Here is a 15,184-nt window from a genome sequence, read left to right on the forward strand (position 1 = left end):
TGTCTGTTGTACTGTACGAATGCTAACATTGTTACCCCTTGTCAGCGAACGTGGCTTACAGGTGTGCGTGCCACGAGGATATGTGAGCAATCAGGTTCCTCATGAGTCACCTCGCTTTGTTCATGGCTGAGAGGATCGGGTGAGGAAAAGCCATTCACTCGTCATCCGGAAGTTGTACTTAAATTCCGAGACATACACGTCATATTCGATAGTTTAAATTGGATGGTTAATATATATGACAATTTAACTACAGTATATCAGCTGCTACAAAGAGCTACAATAAGAGATTCAGTCAAATAAAATATTATGTAGGGTCATCTTGCAGGTTTTGGCTCGAATAGGTTGTAACGTTGTAACTTTATTTTGCTATGTAAGCGTTACTGCTAGCCAATAAAAGCGGGTTAAAAGCTGTGAGCTGTCTGGGGAAGTTAACCTTGCATTATTGAGCAACTGTTTCACCAGGCATCTAGTCTAGGTTTACTAAATTCCCAAACAGACTAACATTAATTATAATCTTTTAATAGTCATACAACAACCGGTAATAAATAAATAAATATATATATATATATATATATATATATATATATATATATATATATATATAAGAGAATTTAAATAGAAAGAAAGAAATCAGTTTATATTTGGAAATTTATTTTTAAGATTGATCATTGAAATTTCAGCATATTGCACTTGATTCATAACTAAACTGGTGCCTTATTTAGGATTGTGAAAATGTGAGATTGCAATCTTACGGAAGACATCAAATATGGAGCCAAGATTGGGAGACTGCATACAACACTGCATTCATAAAACAACACACAAAGAACGTTGAAACGCATGCAAGAGAAAGTTAACCACTACAAACAGATTCAAATTTTCACCCGAAGAAATTACGTTCGTAGCACAATCCTGTCCGTCATGTAATTACCACACACTGGTATACTAAATTCATACTAACTCTCTGTGAAATCTTCCCAAAAAGAATAGCTGAGGGCTACTTTGATGATTACACCACATGCTTCACGTGGTCCACTTGGTTTACACAAGCGTATAACTCCACAATAATTTTGATAATTAAAATAAATTAGATCAAAAGCAATTTCCAAAGGAAAAACCTCGAACTGGTTATTAACGTCTTACTGTTAACCTGACGGGTCAAACAGTTATATAAGCACGTGGTACTGGTCTCGCAAAGTACATCCCACGTGGGTTGAACATAAAGAAAAGTTGCTATATTGAAAATATTGTCAAGACGAGACGTTATAATCACACAAGCATTCGCATTTAAGATTGATCTTAGTTAGAGTTACTGATCAACACGTGGTTCCACTTTACTCATAAAGTAGTGACAAAGCAACTACTGGAAAATAATCTGAACTTCACACGAGAATTATACTGCGCTGCAATTTAAGATAACATTAGATATTTTAGAGCTAAACCTGAAATAAAGGTGATTAAATTTTCAGTTAGGCTAAACTTAAGAAATCCATTGTCCTACGGACTTAGCAGACACGCGCTTAGCCGGAGATCTTACCACTTCAGACGCTCGCCACGGACCAACTGACCTGCGCTCCTACCCAGCGTGCTTCCTGAGGGTGGCTCACAAATACAAACGGAAGTGGCCAGAGGGGCAGCTTCCTATACCAACATGACAACGGACGGACAGGACCATACTAAGGATAGAAACCTCTTTGCTTTTAGAAAGCGTAGCTACCTGTTCCGACGTTGGTCCTACTGTTCTTTAGCAGACAGCCTTGTCTGCTACCCTCAAGCATGCAACTAGAAATACATTTGCTCATTCATCCTCTCACACAGAAGGGAAAGAGGATGACAGTATCTTATCATATACAGTATATAAAAGAAAGCGGATGTAGGTTCCGTATGAGACTGTGTGACATGAATTACATATAAACTGTGTTTTAAAGTGTAGTAGTGTGACAGATCGTTCTTGTTTATGTGTAAAAGTAACACGTTCCACTACTCAGTCTCCTCCCAGACAGTCAGAAACGCCACAGTAAATTTAGAAGAGAAATTTATGCCGTAAATGACAACAGATTTAAGAAATTAAACATGAAAGGAATCCAACAGAGACCTTTCAATGTTTCGCGCTGGGGGTTGGGCAGGCAAAGGCTCACGTTAACAGTTAATTTACGAAACATAAAATTCTTGTTGATAGTCGATCAATTACACAACAACGCTAAAACGGAACTTATTTTGTAGCCCCAAACAAGTGAATACAAATAAAATGCCTTCAATGCAGCCGGCCGTGGTGGCCGAGCGGTTCTAGGCGTTTCAGTCCGGAACCGCGTGACTGCTACGGTCGCAGGTTCGAATCCTGCATCGGGCATGGATGTGTGTGATGTCCTTAAGTTAGTTAGGTTTAAGTAGTTCTAAGTTGTAGGGGACTGATGACTTCAGATGTTAAGTCCCATAGTGCTCAGAGCCATTTGAACCATTTGAACCTTCAATGCAGTAAACAAAATTAAAGCTAAACCTTTAATCCAAAAACAGAATCAAGCAACAACAGTAACAATTACAATATATGGCTCTGGGCCACAAATAAAAAATACAGTATGTATAATTCCTGCAGCTAACCAGATACTAAAACAACTTTAAGACTTAAGGAAGATCATCTGCATAGCATGTAACTGAATATTGGTCTACCAGTACTGTCAGAACCAGTTAGCTACTACGACAGACTACCACGAACGCTCTACAAAGTTACACAGAATGATTAAGAAGTTGAGTGCCTTTGTAGAAATTAAATGAAGAAATCAGACACGCTCATGACATGTAATTACCAAAATCAAAATACACTGACGGTGTAACCTCCCACAAAATTCGTTCCCATTTAACCTCCCCACAAAATTCATTCACATTTAGTGTAACCTCAAAACAGAAAAATTCCTAAACTTCTCAACAGTAAAAATTATAATTATGTCGTTCACATTCAGTGTAACGTCCCAACAAAATAATTTCCGTAACCTGGTAATAATACAATGTAACTAACCTCTCAATTAAATTGTCGCTCACTTATAACTTTTCAATAATTGACTGTGAATTTAACCTGGTAAATTTTGGACGTCAGTAGTGCTGCGTCATGGCCCTGAAAGATCATTCTGAATAAAAAAAGGAAAAATTCTTACCTCAATGAAGTCGCCGGATAACGCATATATATCTGCTCTTACAATAAATTTTTCTGGCACAGCCCTGTGCAATGCTGGCCGATAGATTTGTCATTTATGAAAGGAAACAACTGATTTGTCTTTTGTAATAATCGGGATGATCATGGATTGGAGAAATTACTAAATTCTTTAAATTGAAATGAATGGTTGTTAAAAGTTATTTTTTACGAGAAAGATTATTATTAGGACATTTTTAAAACATTTACATGGGACTTGAGATAACAATACTACATATGCGCGAGGCTGCTTTTTACCTTATACAATAATCCTCAGGCTCTGACATCGCTGCACCGCGACCGGCCCAGCCAACACGATACACCAGACCAGACCAAAGGAGACAACTCACTAGCAACAACTTACTGTTACAGCTACACAGTTCCTACTGCAGTCAACACTGCTCTCTGGTCAGAGATTCTCTTATACCTTGCATATCGCAGCCAGCGCATGAGCAATACATCGAAATTATATCTGCTCGGACCTCTTACAACGGAAAAAAAAAAATCCAACATCAAGAGGGAGTTGTGCTAAATAGACGAAAGTTGATAGGCGTGTTCCTACTTCTGAAAGATGATATCTATTCAAATTTCGCGCCAGTCGCATAAAAATAACGCTATTAGCGCTTCTATTAAGACGAAAATCAGGTTTGCTTTAAATAAACGCTATAATGGTCGTGAGCATTAGTCACCTTTGAGATTGGATGTGGTGAGTGATCGGTCAAGAATGACTTTGAGGCGATAATGACGCCATTATCAACAACTCACTAAGTTTGAACGAGGTCGTGTTATAGGGCTATGACAAGCTGGTTGTTCCTTCTGCGATACTGCAGAAAGACTTGGCATGAATGTAGCCGCTGTACGTGATTGCTGGCAGCGATGGTCACGAGAATGTACGGTCGCAAGAAGACCGGGCTACAGACAGCCAAGTGGATTTATCGAGGGGGAAGACCATGCTGTTCGGCACGTGGCTCTGGTGCCTCGTATTGGAACTGCAGCAGCAATTCGAGCAGCAGTTAGCACAACAGCGACACTACGAACTGTTATAAATAAGATTAATTATGGTTTTATTATTTAAGCAAATAAATTTATTTTTCATAAACCAAATTTATTCAGCCAGAAATATAAAAGCTGGGGTTACTTCATCCACATCTCCCAGCCAGACTTGCGACTTAGTGGTGTCAAGCTAGAGCTCAGTGGAGGTGATGGTGTAGGTCTGTTGTGTTCTCTGATGAAAGCTGGTTCTGCCTCGATGCCAGTGAAGGCCATGTGTTGATTAGACCAGTTGAGTGCCTGCAGACAACCTGTTTGCGTGCTTGATAGACTGAACCTACACCTAGAGTTATGGTCTAGGATGCGAATTCGTATGACAGCAGGAGCACTCCCGTAGTTATCCCGCACCCTGACTACAAGACTGTACGTCAGTCTGGTGATTCAGTCTGTTGTGCTGCCATCCACGAATAGGATTCCAGGGAGTGATTTCCAGAGAACAATAGTCACCCACATGCAGCTGTTGGAGCCTAACACGCTCTACAGAGTTTCGACACTTTACCTTGGCTTGCTCGATCACCGGATCCGTCGCAATCGAGCACATATGGTGTTGTGCATTGGCAAGAGAGCCAACCCGGTATGAGAGGAAGCCGAAAGGCACGCGTTTTAGCTCACGCAGGCTTGCGTGAGGTCTGGAACAGGTCAAGGAAATTAGACTAACAAAAAAAGGACGTAGCTGCTGGAATACTTAACTTTAGCCGGCCGAAGTGGCCGTGCGGTTAAAGGCGCTGCAGTCTGGAACCGCAAGACTGCTACGGTCACAGGTTCGAATCCTGCCTCGGGCATGGATGTTTGTGATGTCTTTAGGTTAGTTAGGTTTAACTAGTTCTAAATTCTAGGGGACTAATGACCTCAGCAGTTGAGTCCCATAGTGCTCAGAGCCATTTGAACCATTTTGAACTTAACTTTAATCCATAAATGGTAGCTCTTGTCTGTACATTATTTACAATATCAATAGCAACTGATAATGGCGCCTTGCTAGGTCGTAGCAACTGACATAGTTGAAGGCTATGCTAACTATCGTCTCGGCAAATGAGAGCGTGCCGGCCGCGGTGGTCTCGCGGTTCTAGGCGCGCAGTCCGGAACCGTGCGACTGCTACGGTCGCAGGTTCGAATCCTGCCTTGGGCATGGATGTGTGTGATGTCCTTAGGTTAGTTAGGTTTAAGTAGTTCTAAGTTCTAGGGGACTAATGACCACAGCAGTTGAGTCCCATAGTGCTCAGAGCCATTTGAACCATTTTTGAAATGAGAGCGTATTTTGTCAGTGAACCATCGCTAGCAAAGTCGGCTGTACAACTGGGCGAGTGCTAGGAAGTCTCTCTAGACCTGCCGTGTGGCGGCGCTCGGTCTGCAATCACTGATAGTGGCGACACGCGGGTCCGACGTATACTAACGGACCGCGGCCGATGTAAAGGCTACCACCTAGCAAGTGTGGTGTCTGGCGGTGACACCACATTCCTCCCCCGCAAATCGGCGTACGGTTGTGTTATAAGGCTTCCGCCCGCCGTGGGGAGGACCCCATGTTGACGTATGCGACGAGGAGGGGAGCCTAACAACAGGCGAGGCTGTGCCACCCGCACCCTGCCATTCGGTCCGTGGGGAGCTAGGAAACGCCTGAAAACCTGCTCCAGGGTGCACACCAACATGCGGTGTATGCGCCCGCAGAGAGACAGGAGGGGCCGAAGGGTCGACCTCCATCGGGCTGGGGCACATGACGGGCGAAGACGACATATGGTCCGGAGCGGGCAAGAGTTCCATGTCGGAGGACAACTGGTCATGGAAAGCGATCGGCGGCGCGTGACCCAGGGAGGCGCCCGGCGATTGCAGCGACGCGTCCACTGCGGGCGTCGCCGGCGGGAGAACAGGCGGCGGCGGCGGCTCGTCGCCATGGGGAAAAATGGAAGGCAGCGTCGGTAACTCCTGGGGATGAGGCGAGCCAGTAGATGGGTCCCCAGGGCGCTGACCGGACGGCACCGTCGCTGAAAGCAGACGGGGAGCGGCAGAACTCGTGCGACGACAGAGGCGCAGCTGATTGAGATACCGACGCACCTCACCAGTGGCCCCCAAAACCAGATACAGAGCGCGTCCGAGGCAGCGAAGAATGCGCCCTTCAAGCCAACGCCGTGAACCTCGATAGTGGCGGTAGTAGACAACGTCGCCTGGAGCAAAAGCAGGTGTCTGCCGCAGCACAGGAACCTGATGCGGCGGATGTAGCAAAGACATCAAGGTTCGATGAGGGCGACCGTGGAGCAACTCAGCCGGCGAGCGACCATCTCGGGGCTGAGAGCGATACGAGGACAAAAAGAGCAACAACACGTCCTCCCGAGAATGCGACTCTTTTAACTTCAACATCTGTGACTTGAAAGTCCTGACCAATCGTTCAGCGGCACTGTTTGACTGTGGCGAAAACAGTGCGGACGTCAGATGTTGAATACCATTGGCCTTGCAGAATGACTGAAATTCTGCGGACATGAATTGTGGGCCATTGTCGGAAACAATAGTCTGTGGCAGACCTTCAATGCAAAAGATAGCAGATAACGCTTGGATGGTGGCAGATGACGTCGTGGAAGACATCCGGACAACAAAAGGAAAATTACTGAATGAATCTACCAGAACCAACCATCGAGCATTCCAGAATGGACCAGCAAAATCGATGTGTAACCGTTGCCAAGGGGAAGTGGCTTTCGGCCAACGCGGTGGTGCGGATTGTTGTTCTGCACACGACATGCAAGAATAGCACATATTCGTAATCGCAGCATCGATTCAGAACCAAGTACAGTGCTGACGAGCAAGTTGTTTCATTCTCACTATACCCCAATGTCCTTGGTGGAGAAGCCGTAAGACAGAGGACTGTAACGAACGTGGGACCAAGACCCTGGACTGATCATTATCAGAACGCAACAGCAAAACACCACGTCGTACAAAAAGTCTCTCCTTGTGAGCAAAAAATCGGCGAACCAACGGATCCCCGATCCGTGACTTTGACAAGGGCCATTGCGTAGCAACAAAACGCAGAACGGTAGCAAGGACAAGGTCAGCAGCTGTGGCAGTAGCTACACGACGAAAATCAATCGGAAACGATTCGACCATGTCATCGGTTTCCGCATCAATGAACATGCAAGCAAGTTCGGAGGAATCGAATGCTCTATCCTCAGCAACAGGCAAACGGGACAACGCATCGGCGTTTCCGTGCTTAGCAGTGGACTGATACAAGATATCGTAGCGGTACTGCGAGAGGAAAATAGACCAGCGAATGAATTTCTGCGCTGTACGTGGAGGTACAGGCTTGTGCGGATGAAAAAGCTATGTCAAAGGTTTGTGGTCTGTGATGATGGTAAAGTGACGACCATACAAGAAATCATGAAACTTAGTAACACCAAAGACGAGAGCTAATGCTTCTTTCTCGATCTGTGAATAATTTCTTTGCTCAGACGAGAGCAATTTGGACGCAAAGGCAATAGGGCAATCATGCGATCCATGTTTGTGCGCAAGCACAGCACCGATCCCGAAATCCGATGCATCCACCATCAACAAAAGGGGCTTCTGGGGATCGAATGGCGTAAGGCAAGTATTGGATAGCAACGCCGATTTCAACTGGCGAAAGGCGCGTTCGCATTCCGTCGTCCAGACGAACGGAACACCTTTACGGCGTAAGCGATGAAGCGGAGCTGAAATGGAAGAGGCGTGTGGCAGATATTTGTTATAATAATTAATTTTTCCCAGCACACTCTGTTGTTGTTGTTGTGGTCTTCAGTCCTGAGACTGGTTTGATGCAGCTCTCTAAAGCTGCATGTCCTTGGGAAAAATTACGGCTGTAGTTTCCCCTTGCTTTCAGCCGTTCGCAGTACCAGCACAGCAAGGCCGTTTTGGTTAATGTTACAAGGCCAGATCAGTCAATCATCCAGACTGTTGCCCCTGCAACTACTGAAAAGGCTGCTGCCCCTCTTCAGGAACCACATGTTTGTCTGGCCTCTCAACAGATACCCCTCCATTGTGGTTGCACCTACGGTACGGCCATCTGTATCGCTGAGGCACGCAAGCCTCCCCACCAACGGCGAAGGCAAGTCTTGTATGGCATGGAGGTGCTTGGGACTAGGATGTATGCCCTGGGCATTGAGTACATGTCCCAGGTAGGGTAAGTCACGAGCAAAAAACACACATTTGTCCTTCCGCAAGCGAAGACCATTTTGTCGCAAGACCTGAAATAATGTTCTGAGATTGGCTAAATGTTCTTCTTCCGTCTTTCCGGAGATCACAATATCGTCCGGATAGTTTGCTGCAGTAGGGACCGACGCACACAGTTTGTAGATATTGCTGAAATAATGCAGGGGCTGATGCACACCCGAATGGCAGTCGCTTGAATCGATACAAACCAAGATGCGTGGTAACCACCAAAACGCGCTGGGATTCTTCGTCCACCGGTATTTGCAAGTATGCATCTGCTAGGTCCAACTTCGAAAAATATTTACCCGGGCACAGTTTGTCAAAAAGATCTTCCGGGCGGGGTAAAGGAAAAGTTGCAATCCCTAGTTGGGGATTCACTGTTGCCTTGAAGTCCACACAAAGTCTCAATTTTCCGGAAGGTTTTGGCAAAATTACTAAGGGTGATGCCCAGAGAGAAGCCTGCACACGTTCAATTACACCTTGCGATTCCAAATCATGTAATGTTTTTGCGACCTCATCACACAATGCGTGGGGAACATTACGCGCTCTGAAAAATTTCGGTTGCGCGTTTACTTTCAGTTCTAAATGTGCTTTATAGTCCTTAGCGCAACCAAGGCCTGGTGCAAAAATGTCTGCAAATTCTTCACATAGACGAGAAACACTGTCTGAAGGCACAGTCTGGTTCACTGATAGGACCTGATTGACTATAGACAAGTTAAACAACTGAAATAAATCGAAACCAAACAAGTTCACTGCAGAAGAAGAACGAAGGACGTAAAATGACACAAGTTTGGGTTGTCCCTTGTATGTTGCAAGAAGGCTGGACTGTCCTAACACAGGGATCACTTGACCTAAATAGGTACTTAATTTAACATTTGCGGCACGCAACGGAGGTGTGCTCAGCAGTTTGTAAGTGTCTTGATTGATCAATGAAACTGCAGCCCCGGTATCGAGCTGGAATGGTATCACTTTGCCGTTAATGTCCAAGTCCACAAAAAGTTTATTGTCCTGCTGACGACAAGAGCGACTGTCTCGTGCAATGTGAACTGACACTGGTACAGAATCACTTGTGACTTGATGGGATCTCCAGCGATGTCGACACACACTATTTGTGGAACGAACACAGTCACTGTTAGAGAGAGTGGCACTGGGCGGAGTGGAATGAACTACATGAATTTCCATGGGCGAAGTTTCACGAGCCTGAGTATCTGTGGTTCGAATTCGGCGCGAAGCAAAGGGCCTGGAATGGTTGTGAGTGTCCGATTTGAGCTTTTTCTGGCAAACACTCTGAACAAGTCCTTTTTTATTACAGAAAAAGCAAATAGCTTGGCGTGACGGGCAATTCTCATGCGAATGTCTAGTAGCACACCGCGGGCATGATTTTAGCACTGCATTTGCTTGCCGGCGCGGTACACGTGGCTGAGAGCCTGGCGGCCGTTGCGTGGCCGGGCGTGAGGGCTGTTTACTGTTCCGTGCAGCACGCCCGGCGGGCCGGTTAACGTGACACACAGCTGGTGAAGTTTCAAATGATTACTGAGCGAAGTCAAGTGTGTCCTGCCGCTCCAATATGTCCATCAATTGTTGAAGGGAGGGATTGACTAGTTTCAAAATCTGTTCCCTTATACGAACATCAGAAATGTTCTGTGCAATTGCATGACGTACCATAGTATCTGAATAAGGGAGTCCACACTGACACTCAAAAGCACAATCCCTAGTAAGGCCTTGCAAGGTTGCAACCCACTCCCTATTAGTCTGACCTGCCGTACATTTTGTACGAAAGAAGGTATACCTTTTTGCAACGATATTGACTGATTCTTTGAAATATGCATCTAATGCAGACAAAATTTCGCTGTAGGACAGAGTTGCTACGTCGTTTCGGGGAAATAATTTGACTATCACACGGTATGTGGTCACCCCAACGGAGGACAACAAAAATGGCTGCCGCTCGTTACCTTGAATTCTGTAGGCGGCGAGATGGAATCCAAATTGGCGTGACCACTCCGTCCAGCTTTCCAGTGCAGCATCAAAAGGTCGAAAAGTTGGTGCAACTGCGTGTTGTGGCTGCGTTAGCGGTGGAGCAGCGGCTGCCGCATCGTTTTGCATTGCACGTTGACCCTGGACGAGCTGTCCAAGCGCATCCAGTAAGGCCTGCGTCTGCTGATTCTGTAAGCGATAAAATTCGGACAGTACATCGGGAGATAGGGCGAAGCCATTACACAAGTAAATCAGGGCAATATCGATAAGAACGCGGAAAACCTCGTCGCCAAAATGTTGTGGATTGGCAAGAGAGCCAACCCGGTATGAGAGGAAGCCGAAAGGCACGCGTTTTAGCTCACGCAGGCTGGCGTGAGGTCTGGAACAGGTCAAGGAAATTAGACTAGCAAAAAAAGGACGTAGCTGCTGGAATACTTAACTTTAATCCATAAATGGTGAACGTAGCTCTTGTCTATACATTATTTACAATATCAATAGCAACTGATAATGGCGCTTTGCTAGGTCGTAGCAAATGACGTAGCTGAAGGCTATGCTAACTATCGTCTCGGCAAATGAGAGCGTATTTCGTCAGTGGACCATCGCTAGCAAAGTCGGCTGTACAACTGGGCGAGTGCTAGGAAGTCTCTCTAGACCTGCTGTGTGGCGGCGCTCGGTCTGCAATCCCTGATAGAGGCGACACGCGGGTCCGACGTATACTAACGGACCGCGGCCGATTTAAAGGCTACCACCTAGCAAGTGTGGTGTCTGGCGGTGACACCACATATGGCATACCATGTAGCATAACACATCGTGTTACGAACACTCCCAAGAATGCCAAGTGCAGAGGCGAGCGTGTGGGCAGCCTCACAAGGGATGAGTCGAGAGTAATTAAAGAATAGGAAGTCAGGTGGCGGGTTCGGGACCTTTCGACGAGGAGCAAACCACTGCTCTATCCATAATTTGATTATGAGTTATATTTTAAAATATGCAAAGATTCAAACCCGAATTAAAGGCGCTAAAGAATTACAGAAACGAAAGAAACCTTGTAATAACAATTTCCTACAAACAGTGGAATCTGTAAACAGATCTCGGCTGCCGTCATTTTGAGAGGAACTAATAAATTGTTCTAAATGTCGGTGGCCATGAAAAAGATTCAAGTTTAAACGGAGCGTGTTCTTGGTCTTGAGACGCGCACGAATACAGGATTTCCCGCCGTTCCAACGACCGAGGCTGCTCCAGTTTTGGAAACTTATGGGATATAATGGAAGAGCCCACGTCCATGGTCCAGCAGGTGACAGCTAGGTGCTTAACCACGCAGTAAGTTGGCAGCGGAACTATTTTTCTCAGCTGAAGACACACAGTATGACTGACGACATATGGAAGTTTAGGGCTGGCCGTGAGTCGTGCACGGATAGCTAAATGGTAGGGCGACCGCTCGCGATAAGCGAGAAATACGGGTTCGAGTCGCGGTCTGTCACAAATTTTCATCCCATTCTACAGATGATGGTAGTCATTATTCGCAATTGCGATTCATCTGATGCGACACTAGTGTGAGGTGCTGACCAGTTTACAAAACCTCTGAGCATCGCCGCTCCAGACCGATAGCGAAACGTTCTCTTGGAAGGTTAGCTGCCCTTTCGCCCACGACCAAGCACTGTCCATTCGTACGCTCCGCCATGCGGCAGTAAAGCTTGGCGGTCCGTAACTTCGGGCACAGTCTAATAATGAAACTCGGATTCTATCGTCGTTTCGGTCGTTCGACGATCGCGATTATTTTGCGATTCTATGGGAGAGCAGCAGCGCCGACCATGCGGTAAGTTTCCCGTAATTCTACCACCCCTCCCCTTTTGTTACCGAAATGTAGTTGCCATGGCTCAGGATTCTCTCCCCTAGTGTTCTCAGTCAAACTTGTGTAGGTGTAAGTGAAAGCTATCTCTATGCCTCATTCTCTTAACGTGTTTATGGTAGTGGAGGCTTGTTAAGAGTAAATTGTTACTTGCTAATTTCAGAATATATCTCTTTGTGCTAATTTCTAAATCTTTTATTGGTGCTGTGAATCCTGTTAGCTTCATCCAGTATCCATTCAAGTCAGTGGCATGGAACTTCATCCCACTAACTGTACAACACAATGCCCGCACATTTGCATGCTTGCATTCAACATTCTGGCGGTTACATCGTTATTAATGTACAAGAATTTCTCATTTGCGATGGCTTATCTTGCGCTTACATTAACCTATGAACTTTAAGTATTAATCACTTAAGTATGTTATCCAAACAAATGTATTCCCGAAATTCCATTAATTTTTTTTGGTGTCGCAATTTTTTCCCGTCAGTCTAGCTCTCGCTTTCAGAGAACACAGCTGCACACACAGCGTGACGTCAGTCAACAACCACAACTTGTCACACAGTAACCAAATACTTCCATGCGTTGTAGCTTGCTAGCCACTATACTCAGTGCACCTCTTGTACTCCGCACTGCCCACAGTATTCAATCACTCAACCGTCAAAACACAACGATCAGCCACTACAGCCACTTTCCTCCACCTCCACTGGAACCGCCGTCCTTTCGCTCGGGAAAAGTCACCAACTGCTCCACCACGTTGTTGTGTCCACACAGCGGCTCCGACCCATGCTGACCATTAGTGGCTCTCGTCGACAGCTCCACGGTGCACCAGCCAGTAAATGCTTCACGTACTTGCCTTAAAGCTACTGCTCCGTTTCTGGCCGTCCAGGAACTCACTACCACTTCGTCTGTAACTACTCCCTACTGTCTCTGTGCTGGGCAGCCGCAAACCGCCCGAACCGCTAACCACGTGATAGCAGCGTTCACGGGGGCTGCAGGACAGGTCAGGAAACTACGCGCGCCGAGAATAATAATCTAACTGCACAGTCTTTAGAGGAAAGCTCTTACTAACCTGTTTTGCAACATTGTTGTTTTCAACTTCGTGCAAATCTTCCAAGAAGCTAGCGTGCTATTCAGTGTTTGTCTACTACAAACATTTGGGCAACAATCAATGAGCTTAAATTGGTTGGTTGTATTACTATTATGGAATGTATGTTCTATTATAATTATTAACTTACCCCACAGTTGGTAGTAAAGCCTGTAGAGTAAGTTATAAGTGATCGTAATTACGATATTTTACATCACGATGCCAGTAATAACGCCACTAATATATGGAGAATATTTGTGTAAGGACATTTCATTGTGGTTTTGCGCAAATTAATCTAAAAATAAAGTTACAACTACTGTACCGAACCGACACTGTGTTGAACGTCCCTGGTAGATTTAAAACTGTGTGCCAATCGAGACTCGCACATGTTTCCTTAGCCAGTCGCGAGAAAGTGCTCTACCAACTGAACAATTCAAGCACGACTTACGATGCTACCTCACAGCTTTACTTCCACTAGTTACTCATCTCCTCCCTTCCAAACTTCGAGAAGTTCTCCTGCGATCTTGGACCAGTACCCGTGGAAGAAAAGATACGCAGAGATTTGGCTTACCCGCAGCCTGGGAGATGTTTCCAGAATAAACCGCAGCAGAGTGTGCACTGGCATAAGACTGCCTTCCGGCTAGGAAGTTTCATTCTAGCTCACAAACCGTAAATGCAACACCAAGAAAGACAAGAGGTAGCACAACAAAATTTATTTTGTAGATAACATGTTGACCAAGTATCAAATGATTACGTTTACAGACGTCTGTGACATGTGGTTCCTGCCAGAATCAGTAGCCAGAGTAGCCGCCATTGCTGGAGATCACCGCTGCCACACGTCTCGGCATTGAGTCAAAGAGACGTTTGATGTGTTCCTGGGGTACAGCAGCCCAACCAGCTTCCACACGTTGCCAAAGATCATCTGGTGTGGCAGCTGGGGATGTAATCTGGGTCACTCGTTGAGCAACCATGGACCACATGTTTTCTATCGGCGAAAGATCCGGAGAGCGAGCCGGCCAGGGAAGCAATTCAATCTGGTTATTGACGAAGAACCTTTGGACAATGCGTGCCACGTGTGGTCGCGCATTATCCTGTTGGAATATGGCTGTGGCCGAGCCCTGAAGGTAAGGAAGGACAACTGGCTCCAGCACCTCGGATATGTAGCGCCGGCTATTTAAAGTACCGGCAATGCGTACTAGAGGCGTGCGAGAGTAATATCCAATACCGCCCCATACCATAATACCCGGTGCAAGACCAGTGTGGCGGTGCATAATGCAGCTGTCCAGCATCCTATCTCCACGGTGTCTCCACACTCGAATCCGGCCATCGTGGTGCTGCAGACAGAAGCGTGCCTCGTCAGTAAAGACAAAGTCATTCCATTCTGCCGTCCACATCCGTCTGTCATCACACCATTGGCGACGGAGACGTCTGTGGTTCTGCGTCAATGGTAGATGAAGCTATGGACGTCTTGCGGACCGACCACTCTGCTGTAAACGGCGTCGAATGGTACGCGCAGACACTGGATGATGCGTTACAGACGCAATGTGCTGTGCTATGGTTCGGGATGTCACTGAGCGATCCGTCACTGCCATGCGCACAATTTGCCTATCAGCACGTGCAGTGGTGCACCGAGGTGAATGCGATCGACCACGTCGGTCCGTCGTACCCTCCTGCATCCAACGGTCACATATCCGCATTACAGTTGTTTGGTTACGTCCAACACGACTAGCGATTTCTCTGTATGATAATCCACAATCTCGGTAAGCCACTATCCTTCCTCTGTCGAACTCGGATACTTGATCAAACGATGTTCGCTGTTGTCTACGAGGCATGACTGATCCTCTTGTGAAACAACCACAAGGTAAACTCGCGTGCCGAACGTACACTC

The sequence above is a fragment of the Schistocerca nitens genome, chromosome 8 (assembly GCF_023898315.1).
Source record: "Schistocerca nitens isolate TAMUIC-IGC-003100 chromosome 8, iqSchNite1.1, whole genome shotgun sequence".
In the NCBI taxonomy this organism is placed as follows: Eukaryota; Metazoa; Arthropoda; class Insecta; order Orthoptera; family Acrididae; genus Schistocerca; species Schistocerca nitens.